The sequence below is a fragment of the Meriones unguiculatus genome, chromosome 18, assembly GCF_030254825.1.
Source record: "Meriones unguiculatus strain TT.TT164.6M chromosome 18, Bangor_MerUng_6.1, whole genome shotgun sequence".
NCBI lineage: Eukaryota > Metazoa > Chordata > Mammalia > Rodentia > Muridae > Meriones > Meriones unguiculatus.
The window spans coordinates 39,566,728-39,579,717 of record NC_083365.1 but is presented as its reverse complement, the minus strand read 5'-3'; the positions used below and the strand labels follow the sequence as shown (position 1 = coordinate 39,579,717).

Here is a 12,990-nt window from a genome sequence, read left to right as displayed (position 1 = left end):
AGGGCGTGAGGAAAGAAGAGAAGAAGGGAGGGAGAGAAAGAAGGAAGGAGGGAAAGAAACAGAGAGAGAGACAGACAGACAGACAGACAGACAGAGACACAAAGAGACACACAGAGAGGAGCTATAGGAGAACAAGGCTTTTTGTCATCTTGTGGATTGCTGTATCATCAATCCTTCACGCAGACTGTAGCATGAAACAGCAGCCTACAAATAGTTGCTGTTTAATGAGCAGCCTCTCCCGAGAGTGGCATGGTGGGAGGCGACCGCACAGAGGAGCTGGTGTTTGATTCTGCAGACCTGTGTCCTCTATGCAAGAAACCACACAGTGCTTGCCTTTTTTGTTATATATACAGAAAAAATAACCAGGAATTCTTTTGGCCTTTAGAGAGAGAGAAAAAAAAATGGGAAAAAGAGACCCTCCGAGACTGTTGATGTGGAACAGAAAAGTGGCCTCGGTGGCCTTGAGAGATGGTACTGATTGTTCTCGGCTACAGAGTTCTGCAGTTCAAATGGGTGCAGTTCGATCCCAGTGCAGCTCTGTCTCTGAAGGCTGATCATTTTCCAGGGACGAATCCCGCCCATGGGAACCCCCACCTAATCAATAAACCACTCTTCTAGAAAACAGGAATCCAATGTTGAGATACTAGCACTGAATCGTGTTTTCATGCCCAAGAAGATCCTACAAATCAATAAGCATTAGGAGACATAGCCATGTTCTTTTCTTTCTATCGTTTTCCAATATTTGCTTAATTTCTCATCCCGGTTAAGCATTCTGAAGAGGCCCACGGATCAAGGGCTTCTGGAGAGTACACACAAGTGTGTGATCATGTCACCCAAGGCTAAGGCTACACTTGCTAGGTTGAGAAACTCTCAGAGAAGGGACCGGGAACTGTGGTTTGCCTGTGTTGCCAATCAACTGAGGGTGCAGGGGTGACCTGCACATTACAGCAGCAGCAGATTACAGGGCTCAAACGGTGCAAATGACAAGTTGCACCGAAAATGACAGCAGAAGCCAGGATAAGAGGAATGTGAGTTAGCTGTCCAACAGCCCACCCTACCCAGTGGAAGAGGGCGCTACAGGTCTGCTAGAGCTTTCTTAACTTTTTAATAAATAGAACATAGACCATTTCTGTGCTCCCTCATTCTGTCCCATATCTCAGGCTAGTACAATGCAAGCTCAGGTTTTCCAGTGGGGAACAAACTGACCTCTTCTTTGAAGTCCCCTGAAATAACTGTTTGGTCACAAATGCCTGCTGATATAGGTCCTCTCCACTTTGTCTCCATCTCCACGGTTAATGCTCTAGTTAGAACTCCATTGCCCGATGCCTGGACCTACACGGCTCTTCCACAAGAAGCCTGCCTGAACTTGTTGGCCGAGTCCCCGCACAGAAAGCTGAGTGGACTTGAGTAAGGGCATGGTGTCGTAGTTAGGAGAGCATACGCCTTCAAGTCAGGCTGCCTAGGTTCGAACCCGTGTCCTTCAGATCTGTGGTGACCTCGGCAGTTTACTTGACCCTTCTGAGCCTGGCTTGCGTATATCTAAAAGAGAGATGCTAATGTGCACATAGTTGGTAAGGGCACAGCAAGGGCCAAATGAAGCAGCATAGTTTAAGTGTTGGAAAGCAGCGACTGGGTGTTTGTAGCCACATGTCTGTTAGCTATCCTCTTTCAGAAATACGTCCCCCTCTTTATAGTGTGCTGTGAAGAAAGTCTAAATCACTCCCCCCTAACACACACACACATGAACATGCACACACACACACACACTCATGCACACACACTCACTCACTCATGAACACACATACTCTCACACACACACCTACAAACGTTGTGGGACCTGATCTTCCTGCCTGTCACTCTCCAGCCCCTGCTTCCAATTCCACATTCACATGGAATGTCTGTTTGTTACTGTAGCCGCCAAGGCCTGCAGACACTGTTCCTTTTGCCTGAAACATTCTCTCATTTTTCCCCACAGGAAGAGCAGTCTTTCAAGTCTTAGGTGGTATTTTCTTTGAGATATTTCTGTCACTGGTGTCAATGAGTGTCCCTGAAGGAATGTCCTTTCCCATCCGCGTCCTTGACACCTTGAAATTTAAGTTTTCAGTGTGAAACTTAAACTTCCATTTTCTCTCCATCTGTTTCTATAAATATTATTTCCATGTGAATTACAAATATCATGGGTTTCCCTTATCAGTCTTCCGATTTACATCCTCCAAAAAGGCAAAAGTAAAAAGGTTATTTTCCCAACTAAAGGACAATGTTAATACCACACCATAAAAGGGCTGAACCTCTATTATCACTTAATAATCAGTCCTCATTCACATTCCTCCAGTCATTCTCCACCTGTTAGTTAAATCACCTGTGCCACTCTTTGTGTGTCATGCCAGCTCTGTGAGGCTTGGCTACATCGTACTTATCATGCCCAGGACTCAGCTCTATTTACATTTGCTGAAATAGAAATTACCATGCCTCAATTTCTCCAACTAGGAAGAATCCTCTCTTTATCACACACACCACACACACACACACACCCACACACACACAAGCACGCACAGGAGAGAGAGAGAGAGAGAGAGCACGTGCGCAAGAGAGGCACATGGGAACATTGATGGGAGCACTTCAGCTAGCGCATGTGAGATCAGAAACTCTGGGGCTTCCTACATCCTTTCCTCAGCTGACCCCACCGGTACCCACACTCTGTCTCAACCCCTTTGGCTTCGTTTCTGCCTCTCACACCCTTTCCGCAGCCTTGGCCTCTCACTTTTCCGTGTGTCCCTTCTTTGCTTCGGATTGCCCTTTCCAAAAGGAAATCCACCACAGCTTTGGGGGTTTGTTTTTTTCTGCCATCTGTGTTCACAGCTGGTCCAGGTCCTCAATTACTAACCTGGTGGCTTCCATGTTCTCCCTGCTCCCTCTCATAACCCTCATCTGGGGCCTGTCCCTTGGACTCAAAAGCAGGCACACCATGTTTTTCTGTGCCTCCAGTCTTACCACTGGAGTTGCCCTCCTTCCTGTACCAACACTCTCCTGAGGGCAGCACACAAGCCACTCAGCAGCTGCCTGACCTTTCCTGCTGAGGCTCCACAAAAGCCTCTGAAATGGTAAGAACTAAACAACTGCTGGATAGAAGAGCGGAGCGTATAGTCTCTCCTTCCTCCTTTTTCTTGCCAGCCGCAGCCCCAGCCTGTCTAGGTCCTGTTGCTTGGATATCAGCTTCACCCCAGCCCAGCCCAGCCCTGCACTGCCCTTACTTGATCCCCAGGGCATAAAATTTCCAAACGGCTGCCTGAGCCATTTCTCGTCTTCCTTTCCTAGGCAGGCAGGGACAATAACAGTCCCAGTTTTTAATTTTTAAAAGAAGAAATTCTTGTTTGCTTTGTTTGTTTGTTTGTTTAAAGTATCATTTTTTTTAAGTAAAGAGTTTTTGTATCTTGAAGCCCTCTAGGCAACAAACTTCTAAGAAACAGTGCGATGACCCTGCCCTTCTGCCTCCTGGAGAAATGCCGTGGCTTTAAGGTGGTTCTGCAAGGAGACTCTTCACTCCCATTCATTATCCCTCCTTTAAACTTACACTGTGGGGGAGGAGAAGAGGATTTTCAAAAAGCAAAGACATCTCCTTTGGAACAAGAAATCATCTCACGCTGAACCTGAGGATGCTCCTAAGGCGCCTGTCATGCCTGTCACCAGGCCTACATCACAGGCAGTATTGACCTTTACCTTCAGAATGTTCAGCAAAGGAGGACATTTGTGCAACCCACACCTAACTGTGACAGGGAGGAAAAAAGATTAAGGAATCCCAGATGCTGGTGGCCCAGAGAAGGGTGGGTGGATGGGAGCTAAATCCGGACTCTGTGCTTCCCTCCTCCACTTAGCAGAATGCTCCATCTTGGGTGAATTCTTTAACCTTTCCTAGCTCCAGGTGCTTCTCCCATCTGTGGATAATAACATCCTAGGGTTCTTTGTGAAAGCAAAATGAGGTGTTGTTTGGGTAGCAGGATGTAAAAAGCTATTTTAGTCTCAGTTTGAACTGAATAGCCTGTACATTCCAAAGCTAGCTGTGCTGCCAGGGTGCAGAAGGAAGGGCAGCAGGGGCAGGAAACTCGTTTTCTTCTTTCTTTCTCTCTCTCTCTCTCTCTCTCTCTCTCTCTCTCTCTTTCTTTCTTTCTTTCTTTCTGAGGCAGGGTTTCTCTGTGTAGCCTTGCCTGTCCTGAACTCACTTTGTAGACCAGGCTGGCCCTGAACTCACAGAGATCCGCCTGCCTCTGCCTCCCTGAGTGCTGGGATTACAGACGTGCACCACTGTGCCCAGCTTCATTTCCTCTTTCTATTACCACCTCCAGTGCACAGAGGATGCTGGATAAGGGAAACTGCTGGGAATGAATGGGGCTGGGGGTGGGGGGGAAGCAATGGGTAGCTACAACCATTCACTCAGCCCCAAAAGAGTGGCTTCGGAGGAACACAGTGTCCCTGGAGCCAAGATGTTACTGAGGGCTTAGGTCTGCATCATGCTTTAGAAACCTAAACAAGACACCAGAGAGAAGGTAACCATCTGGAATAATGAGGAGCAGGGGGATTTGGAACTGCTAGGGAAAACTGATATTGTTTTCCATAAGTCTGAATTATGCCATAGGCAACTTGTAGGCTCTGTAGTTCCTTGTTTATTAGATTTTGTTTTATTTGTATATTTGAAACGAGGAATCATGCTGTAGCCCAGCTGGCCTTCAATTCATAGCAATAATTCTGCCCCACCCTCTTAAGTGCTTTGAGCGTAGTGGAAGTTCTTCTACGCAAAGAAGCTGTTCATACCTGTCATATGATGAACGGGTATCTTCCAAATTTACAAAGCTGAAGGCTCCATCCTCAATACCTCAGGATATGGGCTGTGTGAAAATGTGAAAACTGGAATTCTAAAAAGCTGATTGTGGGCCAGAGGATGGCTCAGTGGGTATTCATACTCCTGCCAGTCCTAATGAACCCACTCGATAAAAGAAGAAAACTGAGGCCCACATTTCTGATCTCCAGAAATGCCCAGTGGCACACATGTAATACGCACACAATAAATCAAATCAATATTTTAAAAGTAAATTATGTTAAATTACAAGATCCTTGGTGTAGAACAATTCTCATCTTTTCTTATCTTTCTCATCTAAAAGATGAGAAAGGTTCTCATCTTTTCTAATGCTGTGATCCTTTAATTACAGTTCCTCATGTTGTGGTGATCCCCAATCAAATTTTGTTTTGTTTTTCAAGACAGGTTGGCCTCAAACTCTCAGAGATCCTCCTGTCTCTGGCCCCTGAGTGTTGGAATTATAGGGGTATGCCACCACACCCATCTCATGTTTTTTTTTTTTTTTTTTTTTTTGCTGCTACTTCATAATTGTAATTTTGCTATTATGTGTATGTATAAGTATCTATGTTTTCCAATGGTCTCAGGCGATGCCTATGAAAGGGTTGTTAGACCCTCAAGGGGGTCATGATCCACAGGTTGAGAACTGCTGGTGTAGACATTAAGGCAGTTAACATCAGGAATGTGAACACACAGAAGAAAGACAATAGGAGATTACAGCAGGAAGGCATGCATTTGTAAGTCAGAGAGAGGGGCCTTGGTGTCAGCAGCATACCCCATGGTCTTGAACTTCTAGTCTCTAGAGCACCATGTCTGTGGTATGTCTATGGCAGCACCTCCTGATGCTGGAGAGAGGGGTGAGATTTAGGTAGCTACTTCCTGGGGTTGGGGGGTCAGAGATCCTCAAAGTCCATGAAGGAGGACACTGTCTGAAGTGCCTATGATAAAGCCAGTGGCACCATCTAGCGCTTAAGTGCCCTCTAAAGGCCATATACTAAAGACTCAGTGAGGCAGTACTGGGATTGGGGTAGAGGCTTTGAGCTCTTGAGCCTCTCAGGAAAGTTAGATCATCAAGACTGTTTCCTTGATGGGGATGTCTGGACCTTAGCTTCCTCCTCTCTTATTGTGGTTGGTTTTAATGTCAACTCACCACACATTAGAACCACCTGAGTAAGGATTCTCACCTAAAGAACTGCCCTGACAGCCTTGATTGAGCTGGGAGACCCACCCTGATTGTGGTTGCATCTCAGATTTAAAAAAAAAAAAAGGATTTCAGAAGGAACATTGACTCCCCTTTTGCTAGACCTACCTTCCCTCTATCCCCGAGTTAATTTGTCTATCGTCGTGGCGGCTGCTGATTCCTTCACCACCAACAGAACCAGCACGTTGCAAGCTTTCCTTGTGGCACAGGGACCAGCTGGACTGTCTGGACTTCTGGCGCCAGACTAGAACTGCTGAGGCACCCACCATATGGACTAAGAAACTACCAGTTGTTGCCGCTCGGTGAGAGACAGCTGTTGTGTGACTACTCAGACTGTTGAGGCATCAGTCTCAAGTGTCAGGTCTGAAGGAAACTCGGTTCCCCCAGATTCTGGCAGTTAAACAAAAGCCAGCCTTCCTCGGGAAGCCATGAAGCTGGTCCCCTCTACCAAAAGGAGCCATTTTTCTATTACTGGCAAATGACTACCTCTCGTGCCTAATCACACCCCAAATGACACCTTGGCCTCAGGCTCCCTCAGTACCACACAAGTACCTGTTACACATTTCAGAGTTCACGCTAGCACCCTAGCTCTTCTGACCTTCTGCCCTTACTGGAAACTTCTCCAGCTCAGGGTCTTCCCTTCCCCCTCCCCCAGCTACTCATTCTCCTTATAACCCTGCTATTTCAGCTCTCTTTTGCCTGCAGCTCTTTTCATCTTCCTTGCTCAGTCTCTCTTTCTTCCCCTTCCCCTCTCTCAACCTCTCTCAACTCCCCTGTGTCCCTTTCCCTATCTGCTCCTGCTTCTCTGATGGCCAAGTCCAATTTGCAGGCCACGTTCCACCTACTACTACCTCACTCTTCTCTGGACCCTTCCAGATGCCTCTGGCTGGTCTCTCCCTCATGTCTACAATAAAAACCTTTTCTTTAACCATACCATGAAGCAGTCTTGTCGTCAAAGGTTTATGTACATACGGGCATAGTAACTACTGGGTTCTCAGTGACTCAGGCTGCTGTTACTGTTTCAAACTTACTTAACACATTCTGATATATATTCTGCACACACAGACACACGCACACACACAGACCCTTGGTTCCTTCCTACAGGGAACCCAAACTAAAACATTTCTTCTCTTTGCTTTCCAGCTGCTGTGAGGTGGACAGATTTCTTCCACCAAGAGATTCTGCCATGAGGAACCCCGTGAAAGTATGAGCCAAAATGAAACTTTCCTCTTTAAAAGCTGATTTGTTCAGGTATTTTGCCAAAGTGACAGAAAGCTAGCTAAAGCATCATGGTGTGCGCCAAGTAGAAACCTTAGTGGCTTTTCTGCTTCCCCTCCACCCTCCCAGGAGTCAGATAATCACAGAACAGAATCCATGGGCAGCAGCGGGGAGGTTTCCACAGCAGATGGTGTTGGAAGTCTGGCTTCCCCCATGATACCGGGCCTATCAGTTTCTGAATTAACACAATGTTAAAACGACAAGTAACCAGAAAGCCTTTGGTTCCTGAAGGTTATCCAGGAGAATTACAGACTTGCTTTGACTTTTATCCTAGGACAAATGAGGCCCTACAGAAAACAGTAGAGAGTAGGAGTAAAGAAATACACAGTATACAGAAATATACTCCACAAGTCCTATTTGTTTAATATGGAAGAGAAGTTACTGTCATATGTCTACAGCTCTTCAGTCTACCTACAGCCAAGCAAGAAGGTGTTATTCACTCAGTAGTCATTACCATTTAAATTTCCCTCCCTGTCACCTTTGGGTAATCCCATCTTCCTCAGGCAAGCTGATAGCACCAGACGAGTCATTTAACAGCTGCTCATTCCTTCGGCTGACACTTTGGGTGCAGAAATTCCATAAAGCCATCAAATAAATGCCACCCTCTAAATACACTAGTTCATAGAGGGACACTGAGTCCCAGCCAGGAAGGAAGCTGGGTAAGCCTCAAATTCACATAATGCTTCGGTGAGAACTGAGTTCAAATCTGACTTCTTCAGTTAATGGTCGTGTGACCCTGGGTCACAGAGAAGATTTCACTTCTCTGTGCCTCTATTTCCTTACCTACTAAATGGGGCAATAAAAGATGTAGCAGATGGGCAGCTTGGGCCTCATGTGGGTCCTCTAGAAAAGGAAGTGGGAACTGCATCAGACAGGGACTCACTTGCCAGCTTTTTGATCGCTTCCCCCTCGTGGGACTGCCTTGCCAGGCCGCAGGGAAAGAGTATATGCTCAGTCCTGATGCGACTTGATGAGCTGAGCTGGATGGAAAAGGGAGGTCCCTTTTCTGAAAAACAGGCAAGGGGGGAGGGGAAAAGAGAGGGCGGGCCTGGGAGGGGAGGAGGGATGGGCTACAATAAGGATGTAAAGTGAATTTTAAAAATTTAAGTAAGTAAGTAAGTAAATAAATAAATAAATAAATTGGCGTAATAAAGTATCTACTTGCCAGGGTTATCGTCTAGAATAGATAAGGAAATAGACACAAGTCAGTATCTAACCAGAGCAAAGGATTCGGTACGCAGACTTAGCATTATGCCACACGACCTCTCAGAGTGGAATCCTGTGGTGATCTCGGTGTGTTGGTAGCATGAGGAAGTCCTGATGAAGAACAGATTCTAGAACCAGGCTCCCTGAGTTTGAGTTATGTGAGAATGGGAACCACGACTACTTAAGCGTTTGCTGTTATTGCTAGTAACACTGTGAAATAACACTGTGATATCTACATGTATACAGCGTACACAGCAAGAGCTTAATATTAACAGCTGCTACTTGGAAACTTCGATAAGCCTACATGTTTCTGAAGACTTTGGTCGCTCAGAGGTCCCAGAGGCATCCGTGGTTCCCTCCCTAATATACTGCTGGTAGGGGACCTCTGGAAATTTCCCAGGTTCCATTCTTTCCAGCTACAGAGACTTCTTGTTTTCCACATGAGGCTCGGGTTTCAATTTGGAGAAAATGTTGCCATTGGGCAGAACATGCCATACAACAGGGCAAAACGCCCTTACCCATAAAATAAAATGATTAAATCCTTTAAAATGGTTTTTAAAGGCATAGCTATTCCTATTCCTTATCATCAGCAGAGGATTGGATTCGGGACCCCTGGGGAGAGCAGAATCTGAGAACGCACAATGCCCTTATTTTTAAAATGATACAGCCTTTCCCAATAAACCGTGCACACCTTCCCATATACTTTCAGTCGTCACTGGATTACCACTGCTGTCTTTTACAACATACAAATTCTGTAACTATTTATTATTCTGTGTTGTTCAGAAAATAAGAACAAGGAAATATGTCTGTGCAAGATCAAGATAGATGAAATTTAAATGATATTTTTTATCCAACACTGATTACATTCACAGATGTAAAACCCATAGACATAGCAAGCCAGTTCTGCTTCTCTGTTGGGGGGTTGCCGTACTTGACCACAGTTGCTTTTCCCTGTGTGTGAGTAAGAGGTGAATTCTTACTATCTTATCTAAGGAAATAGGATGTCTTGAACCCCAAGTCCCATCCTTTTTGGGCAGCACCCTCAGCCATTACCTGTCATGTCTCCACCCTAAGCTCTTCACTGCTTCCCAGATTACCTATTTCGTTCTTTCTTGCAGGGTGGTTCCTGTACCATGCACAGGAGAGGTACAGTGTCCTGTCCTTCCAGCCTCTTCAGGTGGTGACATCTGGCCAGTCCAGATCGCTCGGGGCCTCACTCACCACTCACCGACCCCGAAGACTGATGGAGAAGTAAACAGAACAAGAAAAGCTGCCCCCTGCCAGCAGGAAATCATTGTTTGCCAATCCCAGAACTGATAAACAAGTGTAACATTGGAGAGAGGAGGATACAGTGTTATTCCAGGCTATTGTCCCAGCCACTGCTCTGTGTGTGACAGAAACAAAGGGGGCTTGTGTACAAACACAGGGACAATGCTGCTGTGTTAGCAGCTGCTTCTCTGTCACTCCTGGGGACAGCGGATGAGAAATGAGGCCATGGTGTCGTTCTTGGTTTGATGTGCCCTGAACTTAACTAATCTTAGCAACCACGCCATTTAGGGCATGAACAAGACACATACACCATCAGTTAATAGGTTCTATAGTGGGAAGCAGGGGTCATTGTCCTTAGAGTGATCTCCCACTTATGGGTCATTTTCAGTACATGCTAAATCCCCAGTGTTCCTCTCCCCTTCCTTTACAGGCTTTAGAGGCCCAAGATATTAGAGTCAGAAAACAAAAACAGAACAAAACAAAACAAAAAAACCCGGTAGTAATTTTTTTATGACCTTCAATGCTTAGTTTTCACAAACACCAACAAGCTCCTATTCAACTTTCTGACTTACAGTATTCTGTGGATAACTTCTACACTTCCTGTGCCCCTAAACCTTTTGAAATGAACCAGTGGGAGTTTTTAAACTGAAGTAATTGTGCTAGTTGGTTTTCAGGTGTCAGCGTGCTGCACCCTAAAGCCATCTGAGACGGGAGTTTCGCTGGAGGACTTACCTAGGTTGGGTTAGTCTGTGCATATGTCTCTGGGAGGTTGTGTTGGTTCTTAACTGAGATCAGAGGACCCACTCTGCGTGTGGGCAGCACCAGTTCCTGGGCTGGGCACTGAAGTGAGTAAGAGTGAAGAAGGCTAGCTGAGCATAAGCAGCTAGCAGGCAGCAATGGGCACATTTGCTTTTCTCCCTGCTCCTGGCAGGGTGTGGTGTGACCACAGTCTCAGGCTCCTGCCTCAGTGATGGACCAATACCCTGGAACTGTAAGCCAAACCCTCCCCTCCACATTGTCTTCAGTCAGGTTAACTGCCACGGCAACAGAGATGAAGTTTGGAGAGACTCATTCTACCGTTTTACATTTTGATTGCATGCCCTAAAAAAGAATTCAAACCCATGATAGCTTGATAACTTAGGTGTATCTATGAATAAAAAGCTCTTCCGAGATGCACTTTTCCACTGGAAATAAATAAATAAAGCAGACACATGAATCTACTCAAAGTAAACTTTAAGTGTGGCAGATTTCAATGTTGGACAGTCTGTAACAAGCATGTCTGCCCTTATTCCCACACAGCTACTCAGCTTCCAAGTTTAGAATTTTTGGAAGCATCTTAATTGACATTTTATCATGTTGATATATCTGGCACAGCCCACATCATCTCCAGCCAAGCTCTGAGCACTTACAGTTCTCTGACTGATGGTTGGAAGTCTGGTTAGCAGTGGTCGTGGAGGAGTCTGCCGTCACATTTGCAGCAGCTGCTGAAGCTGCCCCCACACCACTGCATTCATCAGGTGGTCTACACCGTTCGCACATCCACCTTTCACTGGTAACTCCTCACCTAGCTGTGCTTATTCAAGGAAGAACCAGCAACTTTAAAGTCTGGTAGCTTGGAAAGCCCGGCTCCCCTTTTCACAGATTTCTGTTTCTTTCTTAGTTCCAGAAGTCTGTTCTTGAAGGTGGAGTCACTCCCCGTCTTGCAGGTGAAGCAGATACGGTACCCAGCAAAGAGGGCTGCGTGCATGCCAGGGCTGGTGGCTGCTTTGGCTGGCATCTTTGCCCACCGGGATTTGAGTCTTCCCTAGTAGCTATCAAACAGTGGTTAGTACCTCATGCTGGGAGCTCACAGCCTGCAGCCATTTTGAATCACAAAGTGGAAAGGCAGCACTCAAAGTCTCATACAAAATTTCCAGGCCAGCGATCCTGGAATAGTTCTGTCGAGTGGCTCTGCCTCAGACTTCGCAAGGGTGTTGGTTACTGTTGTGTCACTATGGCATGACACTAGACAGAAACGACTTAGAGGAGGAAGGTTCATTTTGGCTCATGGTTTCAGAAGTTGTAGTCCAACATGACGGAGTAGGGTGGCAATAATGTACAGACAAGACTCCCACATTAACAGGCCAGAACCAGAAACGGCATAATCCTAGTAGGCCTGCCACTAGGGACCTTTGCTAGCCAGGTTCCAATTCCTAAAGGCTCCACGGCATTTAAGACAGTCCCAGAAGCTAGAGACCAGGTGAGCAAAGCCTGAACCTATGAGACAGATATCAGAGTCAACCCGTAAGAAGGTTGCTGTTAAGCCATTGACTCAACTGCTGCCACTTTCAGACTCTCTGAAGGCTGGAGGTTCTGATTCTGAGGAAGGAGGTGTTGGCAGGCCTCTGTTCCTTGTTGCATGAGCCTCCACACCGAATCTCCGGGTGAGACTCAAGGGAAAGAGTGCAGACAGAGGAGCGCATGCCTGCGATGAGTGGCGATGAGACAGGAAATACTTGCATAGACCTTCTTCCTTTCTAACCCCTTTTCTAATCACCTGCTCTTCAAACCAGATCTCTCCTGGGACCACGGGAAAGTTACTAAGAACCCTAAGTGATTTAGCTTCACTGTCTGGGTAAGGCTAATCGTAATGCCAAGCCCCTACCTCTCCACAAACAGAGAAGAAACTAAATGCCTAAGAGCAGAGTGTTTTCTCAGGTGTACTGCTGGAGTGCGAGCGTGCATGTGTGTGTGTGAATTCCAAGAATTCAAATAGGCACAGCTCCATAGCTCCAGATGGCGAGTAGGCCGATCACTTCTGGGCATCTAAGTTGCTACGGTGCCTGCCAAGCCTGCAAGTGTATTCCCCAAATCAGGCAGCCTGCTGAAGGTATCTTGCCTGGGTGGGGACGCGTGCGGCGGCTGTCTTGGTCTCTGGGACTTTGTGCAAAGCAAGACTTGGGAATAAACAGGCCCTGGCTTGGATGACTGCCCCACGCGCCAGTACTTGTCTGTGTGACCATGAGAAAATCGCTCAGCCTTTCTGAGCTTTTAAACAGGAGCAAATGATAATAATAATCACTCCCTGACAAAAAGGCAAAGGCAAAACCAGTTTCCCTGACCTGGGAAGTTCAACCAGTTGCTCCCTGGAAACCATCCTATATCTGAGTTCTCCCAGCATCTCGGCCCTCTGGTCTTTGAGTTTAGCCAT

The 12,990-nt window shown here is 46.4% G+C and overlaps 1 protein-coding gene across 4 annotated transcripts in view; it reads right to left on the bottom strand.

Moving 5' to 3' along the window:
- The window catches only part of Prr5l (proline rich 5 like), a 168,043-nt gene extending 158,211 nt beyond the window's left edge, over nt 1-9,832 (bottom strand). The window contains exon 1 of one of the 4 annotated variants that reach the window (XM_060372213.1): nt 9,629-9,832. The gene's annotated coding sequence lies outside the window, so the exon portion shown is untranslated. Of the gene's footprint in view, nt 1-8,208; nt 8,348-9,584; nt 9,606-9,628 lie in introns of those variants that run through there. The other 3 variants (XM_060372212.1, XM_060372216.1, XM_060372215.1) reach the window with 3 other exon arrangements.
- Between the last annotated feature and the right edge of the window lie 3,158 nt (nt 9,833-12,990).